General features: G+C 39.7%; 1 long non-coding RNA gene across 7 annotated transcripts in view; it reads right to left on the bottom strand.

Annotated features, from left to right (window-relative positions):
* The window catches only part of LOC147341493 (uncharacterized), a 323003-nt gene that overhangs the window by 264960 nt on the left and 42649 nt on the right, over positions 1 to 15394 (bottom strand). Inside the window, exon 2 of one of the 7 annotated variants that reach the window (XR_015159465.1) lies at positions 11752 to 11878. The exons of the other annotated variants lie outside the window; for them this stretch is intronic. This is a non-coding gene — a long non-coding RNA (uncharacterized LOC147341493). The remainder of the gene's footprint in view (positions 1 to 11751; positions 11879 to 15394) is intronic. 7 annotated transcript variants of the gene reach the window in all.

Below are 15394 nucleotides of genomic sequence, written 5' to 3'. Positions count from 1 at the left end.
TAAAACACGGTCCAGGGGAAAGCCCAGCATAAACCTCTGGTCTGATCTTTTCATTTGCACTCTGGGCTGATAGCCAGATTGTTTTAAATCAATTGACTATGGATTGAAGTGGGATTGGGCTTGTGGATTGGTGGAGACCAATAGGAAGGGTTTTATTATTCCATAACTCAGAGCACCTTTGTACAGTGCTGTATGATTATCTTTTTTTTGGAAAAAAGTCCATTTCATATACATTATTTCACTTTGATTTTGAAATTTACATTTGTAAGACATAGAAAAAAACTTTTATGACATTCATTACATAAAGGAAAACTGAGAAGGGAGAGATTTAGTAATTAGTCTAAGGTAACACAAACAGAAAGTTATGAACATAGACTTTAACTCAGGTTTCTCGACGCTCCAGCCCAGAACTCTGCTATGCTGCTTTTTATACATGTCCTAGGGCCTGAATCTAACTGGTTTCACCCACATTCCAAGCTATCTTAAAGTTTCAGAGAAGATTTTGGGTGAATACATAATACAGCCAGCAGTGATCCTTTATGTAATTGGAGCTGAAATAGAGAAATCATCTAGGCTATAGGCTGGAAATGACACCTGATTGTTTCCTCCTGTCAGTGCTTCCTGTTACTTGAAGAAGCTCATAGCATCTCTGTCTATTGAGACCACTTTGGGGGCACTGGCTGACAATTTGTCACAAGGACCTGGGTATGATGCACTTTCAACCAGAAATGTCAGTGAGAGCTGCAGCATAAGCTAAGTCAGCTCTCAGATTCCAAACCAGGAGATGTGGCATGAGAAAGACTTCACCAAACCAGGATAATCAGTTCAGTGTTTGAGTATGTAATCAATTAGACACCAGTGATCTGGCTTTGAGAACATTCATGGATTTTGGTATAATGTATCCCTATCATTTAAACGGACATTTTGTATCATGGAAAGTCAGGGTAAGGAGATAGTGAGGGGAGGCACAGCCCCTGTAACTGGAGGGAGCACAAATCACTGGAGAACTCTTGTCAAAGGAGGGTAATGATGGCTGAATACAATAAGAGAAGGACATCAACTCCAGCACTTAGAGCAAAACAACATTTTTAAAAAATATCCAAGTCTGAAGTGACTGATTTTATTACTATTGTTATGTATTATTTAGTTCCAGATATTACAAATGTCTAATGTGGATATCCAACAGCAAGGTTGACTAACCACCCAAATGATTTCAAAAGGAAATAGTTGAACAGCAACATTTAAGGGGTTTTCAGTTTTTAACCATTTCGGCATCATTTAAGATATCCAGTGTGGTAATACTTAAAAATTCATGTGATTCTGGCTTGTGGAATTATTGGTGATTTTTAAAAATCTTCTTTTGGCTATTTGTGTTTTATAATTTTGGTCAATGAAAATATATTACTTATGTAACTTTTTTAAATGTAAAAAATAATGTAACCACCTTTTTGAATTATAGATCAGAAGATTTAGAAAAACTTAAAGGTTCTCAAGAGATCCTCTGCTTCATCCCTGTCTTCTAGAGTGTCAAGTCAAATTTACTAAAGAGGTGGCCCTTGGGCTTACAAAGGATTTCATTGCTTAAAACACTTTTATTTTTTTTAATCAATGAGGCAATGAAGACCTAGGGCAGATAAATACTTTGCTCCCAGGCACATATATACTTGGTGGCAGAGACTAAGATGGATCACTAAAATGTGACACCACTGCCACTTCCTCTTTTTCCTATCTTCCTGCCTTGGCAAAACATTTACTGCCAACTTTCTATTACACCACCTTCTTCAGGGTCCATGTTTGAGTGTTAGGTAGTTAGAATAGGAAACAGGAGTCCAAAATGGTGGTGGCTAAAAGACAAGGAAGGGAAAAGCCCATGAAAATAGAACAAAGGAAGGTCCGAGGACCGGAAGATTTCAGGTAGAACAAGCAGCACTTCTGGCTAGCCCAATTTGCATAGGGCAGGCCCAGGGGGAGGGAAAAACATATAAAAAGAGGAGCCAAAGGGCTCTCTCTCTCTCTCCCTCTCTCCCTCTCTCCCTCTCTGCCTCTCCTGCAGGCTGGGACATTCTTCTCTTCGAGTCTTTGGGTCAATATGCCCTCATGCCTCGAGGATGGATTTTCCTGCTTTTATCTAAATAAAATAGAGCTGTAACACGGAGCTATAACACTGATTTGTCTAAGAGCTATAACATGGTCCATTTGAGACCTGAGAGCTATAACACGGTCTGTCCAAGACCCAAGAGCTGTGACACGCCGAGGGCTTTAATGTCCGTCACTCCAAATCTTTGTAGTGATGAGACAGAACTGAGGAGCATACACTCACCTGACGTGAGGAAATATGCTATAGAAAGTGAAAATACTATAGCCCTTGGAACACACTGTTTAGAAAAGTTTCTATGTATCAGCCACTCAGCCATATCTGTATACACAAGCAGCTTATATCACATGCAGATACAAAGGCATCATGTCACACACACACACACACAAATACTGACTGAAAGATTGCTCTCATTATTCTGTCACAATATCTGAAATTTCCATCCTGTTATGCTTGAAGAGCCATAGATGCAATATTCAGTCATCCATAAGAATTTTATTGAGAACAAACCATATGATAGGAATTACTAGGATATGAAGATTCAGATATGAACAGACTTTGGCTCTTCCCCTTGAGGAACTGACATAGTAACTGAAGAAAAGCAAGTAAAAAGACTATTAAACATCATAATAGAGAAATAAGTCCTACAAGGACGCAGAGTCAAAGAACCTAACTCTTCGGAGGATACTCACAGAAGGCTTCTTGGGGAAGTGACATCTAAGTTATATTTTAGTGGATAAATAAGCAGGTAGAGTGGAGAAAGTTGGGAGAGGCATCCTTAACAAAGGAAAAATGTAAAGGCTCAGATGCACTAGAACACATGGTTCAATGAAGTGCCAAAAGTAGTTCACCACAGCTAAGGAAAGGCATGACATAATGTAATAATGACAGATACCTGAGGATGGAAAGGTAAAGAGGAATCAAGTTAGAAAAGGCCTTCTGGACCATGTTAAAGAGTCTGCACTCTCTAAAACTGTCTGTAGTCACTGAATGATTTTAAACAGAATGATGCATTAGAATTGGGTTCACAGTATTACGCTATCTGAAAGCGTCTTCATGTTAGCATATGTGATTTCTAATGAAGAGCTAGTCACTAAGGGAATGAGAACAGAATTAGGGACAGTGGCAGGTCCAGGTCCCTTACACTGAATACTAACCAAAATTGAGTAATGGGAAATCCCTTTTATCTTTGGACTTTGGAATATACAGGCTCCTGTCTTTGGAATAGAACTCATTCCTCCTATAAGTATATACTCCCTGTGTCCTGTCACTGAAACTGAGCAGGACCCTATGGGGATTCTGGGCAAAAAAGTTTTTCTGTGTCTCCCATTTCTTTTTTTGAGTGAAATAAGCTTCATCTAGCCTCCAGGACCTTCCCTGAGATCCAAATGGCAGGTTCAAACAGTTGCTAATTAGAGAAGGGAAGGACAATCAAGAAACAATAGTGGAGCCTTGGAGCAGGGTTCTGGTTCCTCCTCTAGAGATATACATAATGATAACTTTCAGCTCTTTTGCAGAACTAAAACCCACAGGAAATGGAAGGTGTTAACTACTTGATGAAGCATTCTTCCCAGAGGGATTTTCCAGACAAGAATACTGGAGTGTGTTGCCTTTTCTTCCTCTAAGGGATCTTCCCAATGCAGAGATCGAACCTGGCACTCCTGCATTGAAGGCAGAGAGAAGACCACAGTTCAGAAGCTAGTCACATCCAAAGGTTCCCTGGGTTGGAGGAATATAGGCCCAGAAGGCGCCCTGATTCTTATTCAATAACCCTGAAAATAAAACTCCTCACAACTCCCTGTCCAGGGTTGGGACACACAGTTTTGACATTAACCTTCTGTGTCTCCCTTTGCATGGCAAAGCAATGAAGCTGCTCTGTTTCCAAGATTTAATTCCATACTGGTATATAAAAGCCAAATTTTGGCTACACCACCTTCTTTCTCTATTTTGAGTTCCCATAACAAGAAACTAGGACCTCATACAAGAGAACTTACCCAGACATATTTATTACTATATTAAAGAGTAGACCACTCATAATGCCAGCTTCACTGTACCTCAGATTACACTGATCCCATCAGCTGCTTTCTCAGTTACACATTGGATTAATCACCTAGAAAGCCAGCCACTCTTAGTAAAAACATTCTCTCCCATACAGAGCTTAACTATATCCCATGAGACTGAGTAGAGCCCCATTTCAACATAGATGTTTAAAATATGTGTTTACTCTTCAACCTTTACATCTAATTATTAGGCAGCAGGGCATAACCAGCAATAGAACCTCTGCTAGCCCCCTCTCAGCCATTGACACAGCCAGCCACTGGGCCATAGTCAGGTTGACAATAATATCATGTACATTAATATTTAATTCTGATTTCCATCTGGAAGAGCTATAAAAACTGCAGAGGGTTAACAATTGTAGGAAGGAATAAAAGAGCTCAGTTTCCAAATATACTAAAAGTGGCCCTGATTTGGGGAAAATGGTGTGCCAATGTTCAGGAAAATTACAGATGAATTATTTGGGTGTGGGCATTTTCTACCTAAATTAGCTATGGAAGACTGTGGCATAAACAGAATATTTTATATATTGCTTGCAATAGCTTGCTACCACTTATTCACATTTTAAGGAAAAGATCTCCATCTTCTAATAAAATGTATCAGACAAGCAGTGAATGGTAATTATGTGTTTGAAAATAACTGGATTAGTGCCTCTTTTGAGATGCCATGGCAGAACTTGTACCTAGAACCAACTCCTCAATAAGTGATGTTGTGGCAATTCCTTAAAATCTCCATATACTGTTTTCCTTCACCTATGAAATTTTGAAATTATTTAAAGAGATAATAAATATTAAAATGTCAGATGCACACATACACACACATGTTGATGAAGGTCTGATTATGAGTGAATCATTGAATGAATCATAAAACTTGAGAGTTGCAAGAGATCTTAATGCTCATAAATTCAACCCACTCCTTTTACAGATAAGCAACTTGAATCCATAGAGGGAGAATGACTTGCCCAATGCCAATTTTCTACTAAGAACCACCTCTCACTCAGTTTGACTCCCACTCATCACTTCATGTTTTTTAGCAAAGGGATAGGTAAGACAAAACTGGTAGGAGAAAAATGAGGCAGAGAGAACAAACCCTTGGAGCCTGGACAACAGAGAAGAGTGCTAGCAATGCGAAATTACGTTGGCACTCAGTGTTCTACTTAATGATATAGTTAAAGGAACTTGAGATGTTCAGAACTTTAACCCAGACCATTGTTAAGCCCTCCCTAAAATAGTTACATGCAACAAGGAACTGTGACAATGGAAGGCACAGTCACATTTGCTGGGACTTTGGCCACAAACTCCTCTGCAGAAAACTCTAATGAATTGAGCTAGACCACATAGAATTCTCACTTTTACACGATAGCTAAGCTTTTAACCAAATCAGACCATGTGTTCTGCTCTGTAGAATCTGGCCACTTCCTAACATTTGCACTGCTACCACCCTGGTCGTAGCCACTATCACCTCATACAAGAGTTACTGCCATAGCCTCTTAACTGATATCCTTGCTGCCACTCTTGCCTTTATAATCTATTCTCCAAAATAGTCAGTGATTCTGTTAAAATGTACATCAGATTATCTTGTGTTCCTACTTAAAATCCCTCTAACTCATCTCAGTGGCATTGAAGGCCTATCACATAGTCTCCTTCCCTGTTATCTCTCTGCCTCATCTCCTGCCTCTCTCCATCTCAATCAACCACAATGGCTTCTATGTTGTTTCTTGAACTATGCCAAACATGTTGGCTCCTCGTGACCTTTTCATCTGTTGTTTCCCTTGTCTGGAATGCTTCTTCTCCAGACATGTGAGTATTTCACAAGGATTTCTATTCAAATGCCACTTAAAATGCATTTGAATCTTGATCTCTATAAAAATAGTAATATCCACCCACCCTTTCAGATATTAGGGCTCCTTTATTCTGCTGTATTATTCTCCATTTCTCTTCGTACCATCTCTCTGCCTTCCCCACTAGAATGCAAGTGTCATAAGGCCAGAGACTTCAGTGTTTTATTTTTATTTGCTTGATTTTTCTTCACTAATGTATATTAATGCTTAAAGCAAAGTCTAGCATATAGTAGACACACAATAAATACTTGTTGAACATGTTAATTATTGAATAGGCACTATAGAATGCCACCTATGTTTATGTGACAGGCACGGTGCTGAGTACTTTGTATTCTTTGTCTCACTTAATTCTTACACATACAGAAATGACTAGGAAAATACTGTTGGTTATCTCACTTCTGGATGAGAAACCTAAGAGGTTAAGTAATTTGCCTTAGGTTGCTAGTTGTATCACACCCAGGATTCATTAAAATCCAAGTGATGAAACCAAGTCCCCCTAAAACTGATACCAGGCAGGACCCTGTAGGGTTCCTGGGTGCAAAAGCCTTTCTGTGTTCCCCATTTCTTGATGACAGGAAATGGGCTTCATTCAGCCTCCATGACCTTCCCTGAGTTCCAAGGGGCAGGTTCAAATAGTTATTTATTAGGGAAGGGAGGTGGAGAAGGCAATGGCACCCCACTCCAGTACTCTTGCCTGGAAAATCCCATGGGCCGAGGAGCCCGGTAGGCTGCAGTCCATGGGGTCGCTAAGAGTCAGACACAACTGAGAGACTTCACTTTCACTTTTCCTTTCATGCATTGAAGAAGGAAATGGCAACCCAATCCAGTGTTCTTGCCTGGAGAATCAGAGTGATGGGGGAGCCAGGTGGGCTGCCATCTCTGGGGTCGCACAGAGTTGGACACAACTGAAGTAGCTTAGCAGCAGCAGCAGCAGCAACAGCAGCAAAGGAAGGGGATGTGGAGACGAGAGAGAAACAGTCAAGCAACAATAGGGTAGTCTTGGAGCAAAGTCCTGGTTCCACATCAAGGAGTGTGCACAACAGTATCTTTGAGCTCTTCTGAAGATGCAGAGTCTGTAGATACTGAAACCCCTACCGGGTGGGAGAAGTTAACTGTCTGCTGTCCAGACCAGTTGGAACCACACAGTGTATGATGCTGACTCCCAATTACCTCACCACCAACCAATCAGAAGAATGTCCAAGAGCTGATCACACTCTCTTTGAACCATTACTATAAAACTTCTCACTACCCCTGCCAGGTCAGGGCAAACAGTTTTGAGGGCATTAGCCCACTGTGGCCCCCTTTGCAGAAAATCTATCCTTTTCTACTTCACCCGAAAACTGTCTCTGAGATTTAATTTGCTGTTGGGGTACACAGGCCAGATTTGGCTTCAAAACCAAGTTTCTCTGCCAAGTTTATGATTAGCCTCTCTATCCAAAATGTTATTCCCTTTCTTGTCTAACACCTGCTCCCCTTGAGATTGAGAAATATCCAAAAAAAAGGGAGAGAGCTGAAACTTAGCAGAACCCTTTAGGGCCTTCCCAGGCATGATAGCCTTTCTGTGTTCCCATTTCTTGTTTGTAAGAAAAAGGTGTGCATCTTCCTAGACCTTCCCTGAGTTACTGAGAGAAGACTCAAGCAATTACTAACCAGGGAAGTGAGAGAACACATAAAGAAACAATAGCGCTGTGAAAGAGCAAGCCCTAGTTCCTCTTCAAAGGTTATTCTTAACAATCTGGTACATATCTCTGAGTCCTTGTACAGGAACTAAAATCCCTGCCCAGCTGGAGGATGGTAACTTCAGGCTGAGCACGAGCACAAGGACCCCAGACTGGTTGAAACCAGAAGGCTGATTATCGAGATTCCTAGAACCCCATCCTGTTACCTCACTACCAACCAATCTGTGGAAGGTTATACAACCTGCAGTCCTCCTCCCAAATTTTGCCTATAAAAACTCCTCCCTGAAAGCCATCAGGGAATTTGGGTCTCTTGAGCCCAAGCTGCCTATTCATCTTGCATGTCCCTTGCAATAAATTTTTCTCTGTTCAAACTCCAACATCTCAGTTTGTTTGGCCTCACTGTGCATCCAGCACATGAACTTGAGTTCAACAAGACAAGTAGAGCTGATTCCCAAAGCCCATTAACTTAACTACCACAAAATACTGCCTTCTTAGTTCCAATCTGAACCTGGATTTGCTTGCCCTTTCTCTCTTATTTCTCAACCTGTTTTATGGGAATACTTGACATTGTATGTATGTCACTATCCAGCAAAGAGTCTCTCCCTGCCTATTGAATATCATCCATCCAGTAAGAGATGGGATTCCAAGGACATATTCAGTTTCAACAAGTGACCCTGAATGATGAGTTGGCATGGAAAAGGGCACAAGTTCTGGAAATGTGCCATACACAGAGGCCTGCCCAGCAGACTGGTCCCATGTGATTTTAGTGCTTATTTGAAGCTCAGTATGGCAGAGAGCATTTGAATGTCCTGGGAGTTGGAACACAAACAGCCACAGAAAACACTGAGTCTTGGTCATAAATTTCAAATCCTCATGTCAAGCTTTCACATCATTGAACACAATCCTTGTATCAGTCCGCGTGTGCCTGTTGACAATAATATTTTCTTTAGGAAGAAAACAGGTGAGAAATGATCTAATCCAGACAAGTTACCCATAAACTCTAGGAAGAAAATGTACATTTGTGTTTGGAGCTTTATTAAAAGCATAAGAGGTCATAAAATGAATGCTGCACACAATAATGATAATTACATATTTATTGATCAGCTCTTGACCATTTTCAAATTGACTTTATCTATATTATATTAGCTTAAACTTTTAACAGCTGCCTGAGGAAGGCAGATGAAGAAACCAAGCTCCTGGGTGTGATGGCAAGTAAGTGGCACAACCTGAACTAGTACTCAGATCTTCTAACTTCTCTATATCACTCAACGTTCCTAGTAATTTCTTTGTGGAAATTTTTCATTAATTATATCGAGGCCTATTGAAGTTTGATAATCACCATGTGCTACCAAAGTCTTCTCAACAGACATGACATAGGTACACTCTTAACTAGAGCCATAGAAGTAGTACTGCAAAGCTCCTTGCCCCCAGTTTTTGCTGAGACTTCCCTGGTGGTTCAGACGGTAAAGCATCTGTCTACATTGCGGGAGATCTGGGTTCGATCCCTGGGTCGGGAAGTTCCCTGGAGAAGGAAAAGGCAACCCACTCCAGTACTCTTGCCTAGAAAATCCCATGGATGGAGGAGCCTGGTGTCCATGGGGTTGCAAAGAGTTGGACACAACTGAGCGACTTCACTTTCACTTTCAGTCTGATCTAACACATTTTGTATCCTTATTTAGTTTAGTCATTGGAACAGTACTGCACGAAAGAGAGTAACTCCATATTATAAATTGATATAATCAGTTAGCTTCAGTATCCTTCCACTATCTTAAAGAATGGGCCCTTGGACAGATTCATTTTTAATGGGAAAAAGAACATGAAAAGGGGGAAGAGACAGATCAGCTTTGAATAGAGAGACCCAAAGAGCCCAGGTAGCCAGAGAATAATATGGGAACACACAATATCTGGAACAGGAAAGAATGTGTGATGGGATGAGGGCTGAGTGGAGTGAAAAATGTGAGGGGTGGAAAGGAAAGAGTTTAGAAGTTTAAGACTCACCCATTTAGGGGCTTCCCTGGTGGCTCAGTGGTAATGAATCCATGAGCCCATGCAGGAGACATGGTTCGATTCCTGGTCTGGGAAAATCCCACATGCCATAGAACAACTAAGTCCATGCATCACAACTAGTGAGCCTGTGCTCTAGAGCCCAGGAATCGCAATTACTGAGGCCCACACACCTAGAGCTTCTGCTCCACAACAAGAGAAGTGACCACAATAAGAAATCCATGCGCTGCAACTAGAGAAAAGCCTGCACAACAACAAAGATCCAGCACAATCAAAAATAAAGAAATAAAACTATATATAAAAGACTGACTCATTTTGATTTGGGCTACCTTGATGGAAAAAAAGTTCTATCTAATGGAAAATAGATTAAAATGAGTCTGTGGAGAAAAAAAATACTGTTTGCAAATATCACAAAAAAGAAAAGAAGCAAAAAAGTCTTAACTGTTCAGTGTACTCCAGTATGTTCTCCAGAGAAGATGGAACTGGTTTTCTAGAAAGCTAATGAGCTACTAAATGGAAGGTATGAACTGCAAGTGATGCCCATCAGGAATGTTGATGGGAAACTGTGCTGCATGCTATGCTGGGTTTTTTTGTTCCATGCCTGAAATAGAATAATGCGTGTGTGTGTGTGTGTGTGTGTGTGTGTGAATAATAAGTTTCTAAGAAAGCACTAAAACCTTGAGGGTTACAAGTGATAAAAAATTATTATAGGCAGTTATCATCTTTAATTTTTTAAATGTACCATGATAGTAACCAGAATTTGGTCAATAAATACTGTAAGTGAAGTGAAAAAACAAGAACTGTTTATTGATATCCACATAAAGGAATATCTTTAGAACATTTTGAATAATGCATATCTACTGTATAATATTTTAGCTCTACTCTTGCAATACATATGGACTTCTATTCTGAAATGAAATATATTTACCAATGAGTTAGGAGAGGATGCTAAGAGAAATGATACCAGGAAACACAGTAATCACAAAACCTTCTTCTAGTTATCCATCATGTCCAAATGTCTTTGAAATGGGAATCTTTTGAAGACATGTATTGTTCCCTTTAGTTTCAAAGAGAAAGAACTTCTGTGAAGTTTTTCATAAGGCTGGTTTTCACAAAGAACACCTGTGAGAACTGGGCTACCACCTAGCTTCTTTTCATATGCCAATTTCAATTGTTTTGTGGTGGCCACCTGTGGTACTGCAAAGAAGAAATCTAAGGCTATTTCCAGGCTCAGCCAGAAAGAATCCCATGATTTATTTATCATGTCCAGGGCTGAAGAAAAAGGGAAGTGGTACTATAAGTTTCAAATATTTGCCATTTGTCTTCTCTAGAGATTATTTTATCCTCTTAATCATGATGACTCAAATTTGGGTAGCTTCTGCTAATTGGTGATGATAATTGCAGACAGAGTAATACAGCCTACTCTTTCACTTTCCTCAGTGGTGCATAAGTGAGAGGTGTGAAAGAGAAATCATTTCCCTAAAAGATAAAACAATCTGATGTCTAGGTTTCACACTCCTTAAGGAAAAATATGACTGGGGCAATATTAAAATAATTTTTAAATATATGTACAAGGTGATTTGTCAGTATTAATTTTTAATAAGCTACATTGATATTTCTTAATGAAACCTTGATTCTTGTCTGGATTTTTAAAAATATTCTAAATTCTTTCTCCTAATGTGCTTTTTAGGCTTTGTAAAGAGGCTTCTGGGCCTGGTTATTCATTTGGAGCAAAAGCAAACAGTTTGTAAGTTTGATGCTAAAGTTCCACATCCACCAACTTCCATTGCCATTATTGAGTACCCTGAGGCTCGCTTGACTCTTCACACTGTCCTTAGGTATTAGCTTTTATTATTGTGATTTTCAGTAAAATCTTAAACTGTTTTTTTCCATTTTTCCATTCCTTACTTTGCTCTGTATGGGTCCTTGAAGCTGAAGCAAGTCTCTTACACTCAACATATAGTAAGGTCTCGGCTTTTTGTGACTTTTTTTTTTTTTTTTTATTCAGGCACTCTATGGCTTTTGAATGAAAAATACCCATTTATATTGAAAATAATTATTTCTAGGCAAAGACTTACTGTTGCAATCTTGTTAATTATTTTCTGGTTGTTTTATAGTTCCTTTGTTGTTATCTTCCTCTCTTGCTGTTCTTCCTTTGTGAATTGATGATTTCCTCTATACATGGACATCACCAGATGGTCAACACTGAAATCAGATTGATTATATTCTTTGCAGCCAAAGATGGAGAAGCTCTATACAGTCAGCAAAAACAAGACCAGGAGCTGACTGTGGCTCAGACCATGAACTCCTTATTGCCAAATTCAGACTTAAATTGAAGAAAGTAGGGAAAACCACTAGACCATTCAGGTATGACCTATATCAAATCCCTTATGATTATACAGTGGAAGTGAGAAATAGATTTAAGGGCCTAGATCTGATAGAGTGCCTGATGAACTATGGAATGAGGTTTGTGACATTGTACAGGAGACAGGGATCAAGACCATCCCCATGGAAAAGAAATGCAAAAAAGCAAATTGGCTGTCTGGGGACACCTTACAAATAGCTGTGAAAAGAAGAGAAGTGAAAAGCAAAGGAGAAAAATAAAGATATAAACATCTGAATGCAGAGTTCCAAAGAATAGCAAGAAGAGAAAAGAAGACTTCTTCAGCAATCAATGCAAAGAAATAGAGGAAAACAACAGAATGGGAAAGACTAGGGATCTCTTCAAGAAAATCAGAGATGCCAAGGGAACATTTCATGCAAAGATGGGCTTGATAAAGGACAGAAATGGTATGGACCTAACAGAAGCAGAAGATATTAAGAAGAGATGGCAAGAATACACAGAAGAACTGTACAAAAAAGATCTTCACGACCCAGATAATCATGATTGTGTGATCACTGACCTAGAGCCAGACATCCTGGAATGTGAAGTCAAGTGGGCCTTAGAAAGCATCACTACGAACAAAGCTAGTGGAGGTGATAGAATTCCAGTTGAGCTATTCCAAATCCTGAAAGATGATGCTGTGAAAGTGCTGCACTCAATATGCCAGCAAATTTGGAAAACTCAGCAGTGGCCACAGGACTGGAAAAGGTCAGTTTTCATTCCAATCCCAAAGAAAGGGAATGGCAAAGAATGCTCAAACTACCGCACAATTGCAGTCATCTCACACACTAGTAAATTAATGCTCAAAATTCTCCAAGCCAGGCTTCAGCACTATGTGATCTGTGAACTTCCTGATGTTCAAGCTGGTTTTAGAAAAGGCAGAGGAACGAGAGATCAAATTGCCAACATCCGCTGGATCATGGAAAAAGCAAGAGAGTTCCAGAAAAGCATCTATTTCTGCTTTATCGACTAAACCAAAGCCTTTGACTGTGTGGATCATAATAAACTGTGGAAAATTCTGAAAGAGATGGGAATACCAGACCACCTGATCTGCCTCTTGAGAAATCTGTATGCAGGTCAGGAAGCAGCAGTTAGACCTGGACATGGAACAACAGACTGGTTCCAAATAGGAAAAGGAGTTTGTCAAGGCTGTATATTGTCACCCTGTTTATTTAACTTATATGCAGAGTACATCATGAGAAACGCTGGACTGGAAGAAACACAAGCTGGAATCAAGATTGCCTGGAGAAATATCAATACCCTCAGATATGCAGATGACACCACCATTATGGCAGAAAGTGAAGAGGAACTAAAAAGCCTCTTGATGAAAGTGAAAGAAGAGAGTGAAAAAGTTGGCTTAAAGCTCAATATTCAGAAAACGAAGATCATGGCATCTGGTCCCATCGCTTCATGGGAAATAGATGGGGAAACAGTGGACACAGTGTCAGACTTTATTTTTCTGGGCTCCAAAATTGCTACAGATGGTGACTGCAGCCATGAAATTAAAAGACGCTTACTCCTTGGAATAAAAGTTATGACCAACCTAGATAGCATATTCAAAAGCAGAGACATTACTTTGCCAACAAAGGTCCGTCTAGTCAAGGCTATGGCTTTTCCTGTGGTCATGTATGGATATGAGAGTTGGACTGTGAAGAAGCCTGAGCACCGAAGAATTGATGCTTTTGAACTGTGGTGTTGGAGAAGACTCTTGAGAGTCCCTTGGACTGCAAGGAGATCCAACCAGTCCATTCTGAAGGAGATCAGCCCTGGGATTTCTTTGGAAGGAATGATGCTAAAGCTGAAACTCCAGTACTTTGGCCACCTCATGCGAAGAGTTGACTCATTGGAAAAGACTCTGATGCTGGGAGGGATTGGGGGCAAGAGGAGAAGGGGATGACAGAGGATGAGATGGCTGGATGGCATCACTGACTCGGTGGACCTGAGTCTCAGTGAACTCTGGGAGTTTTTGATGGACGGGGAGGCCTGGCGTGCTGCGATTCATGGGGTCGCAAAGAGTCAGACTCGACTGAGCAACTGATCTGATCTGATCTATAGTGGTAGACTTTGATTCTGCTCTATCTTGGGTGCATTTACTATAGATTTTTGTTCTGTGGTTATCCTGAGGCTGATTTTGAAACTTCTTATAAATATAAGTGCATTTTTACCTAATAACAACTTTAACTTTGACTGCATACAAAAGTCTACCCTTTTATTCCCCCCTCCCACTTTTATATTTTTGATCTCACAATTTACATGTTTTTATATTGTGTATCCATTAACATAGTATAGCTATAGCTATTTCTGATACTTTTGTCCTTCATCATTGATAAGAGTTAATTGGATAATAGACCATCAGATTAGATTATTCTGAATCTGAATATATATTTGCCTTTATTGGTGTGTTGTTTATTTTCATGTTTCAATGTTACTAGTTAGTGTCCTTTAGTTTCAGCTTGAACTACTTACAGCATTTTAAGGCAAGCCTAGTGGTGATAAATTCCCTCAACTTCTGTTTGGGAAAATCTTTATCTAACCTTCATTTCTGAAGGACAGCTTTGCTGGGTAAAGTACTCTTGAGTGGCACTTTCTTTCAGCTGTTGGAAAAGATCATCCCATTTTCTGCTAGTCTGCAAGGTCTCTGCTGAGAAATCTACTGATAACCTTATGGGGTTTCCCTTGTATAAAAGAATTTTTTTCTTGCTGCTTTTATAATTCTCTTTGTTTTTGATTTTACATAGTTTTATTATGATCATCTTGGAGAAGATGAATTGGGATTAACATTTTGTGGTGACATATTAGCTTTGTAAACTTAGATGTTCAAATCTCTCCTCAGTTTTGAGAAGTTCTCAGCCATTATTTCTTTAAATAATCTTTCTATGTCTTTGTCCTTCTCTTCTTTTAGAACTCCAATGACAGACCCTGGGGTCTTCTATTCTGCTATCTTGGTGACATCACTCTCCTGACACAAGTTTTAACTCATATTTGAAGGTCTAATTGAACACTGTCTTGTCCAGGAAGAGCCAAGAAAACTCTTCACAATATTCATCTCTAGTATCTTTCTGCAGTATAGATACCTATGTACAATTCTAAGATACAGGTGGGCACTTCTGGTTGAAAGTACCAAGAGACTTTGCAAAATAATTGTCCATGCACTCTCTCTCTTTTCATTCTCTCTAGAATCTAGTTCTGTTGGACTTTCTCCATCTTTACTTTGCCAAAACTGATCTTAATAAGGTTCCCATTGGATTATGCCTCACTAAATCCAAAGGTTAATTTTTATGTATTATTTTACCCAATCTACCATTCTCCTATTCCAGGGAAAAAATGTTTTATAAAAG

The sequence above is a fragment of the Bos grunniens genome, chromosome X, assembly GCF_055505025.1.
Source record: "Bos grunniens cultivar Pamir isolate PY7600 chromosome X, Bosgru_T2T1.0, whole genome shotgun sequence".
In the NCBI taxonomy this organism is placed as follows: domain Eukaryota; kingdom Metazoa; phylum Chordata; class Mammalia; order Artiodactyla; family Bovidae; genus Bos; species Bos grunniens.
This window is presented reverse-complemented; position numbering and strand designations above follow the sequence as displayed.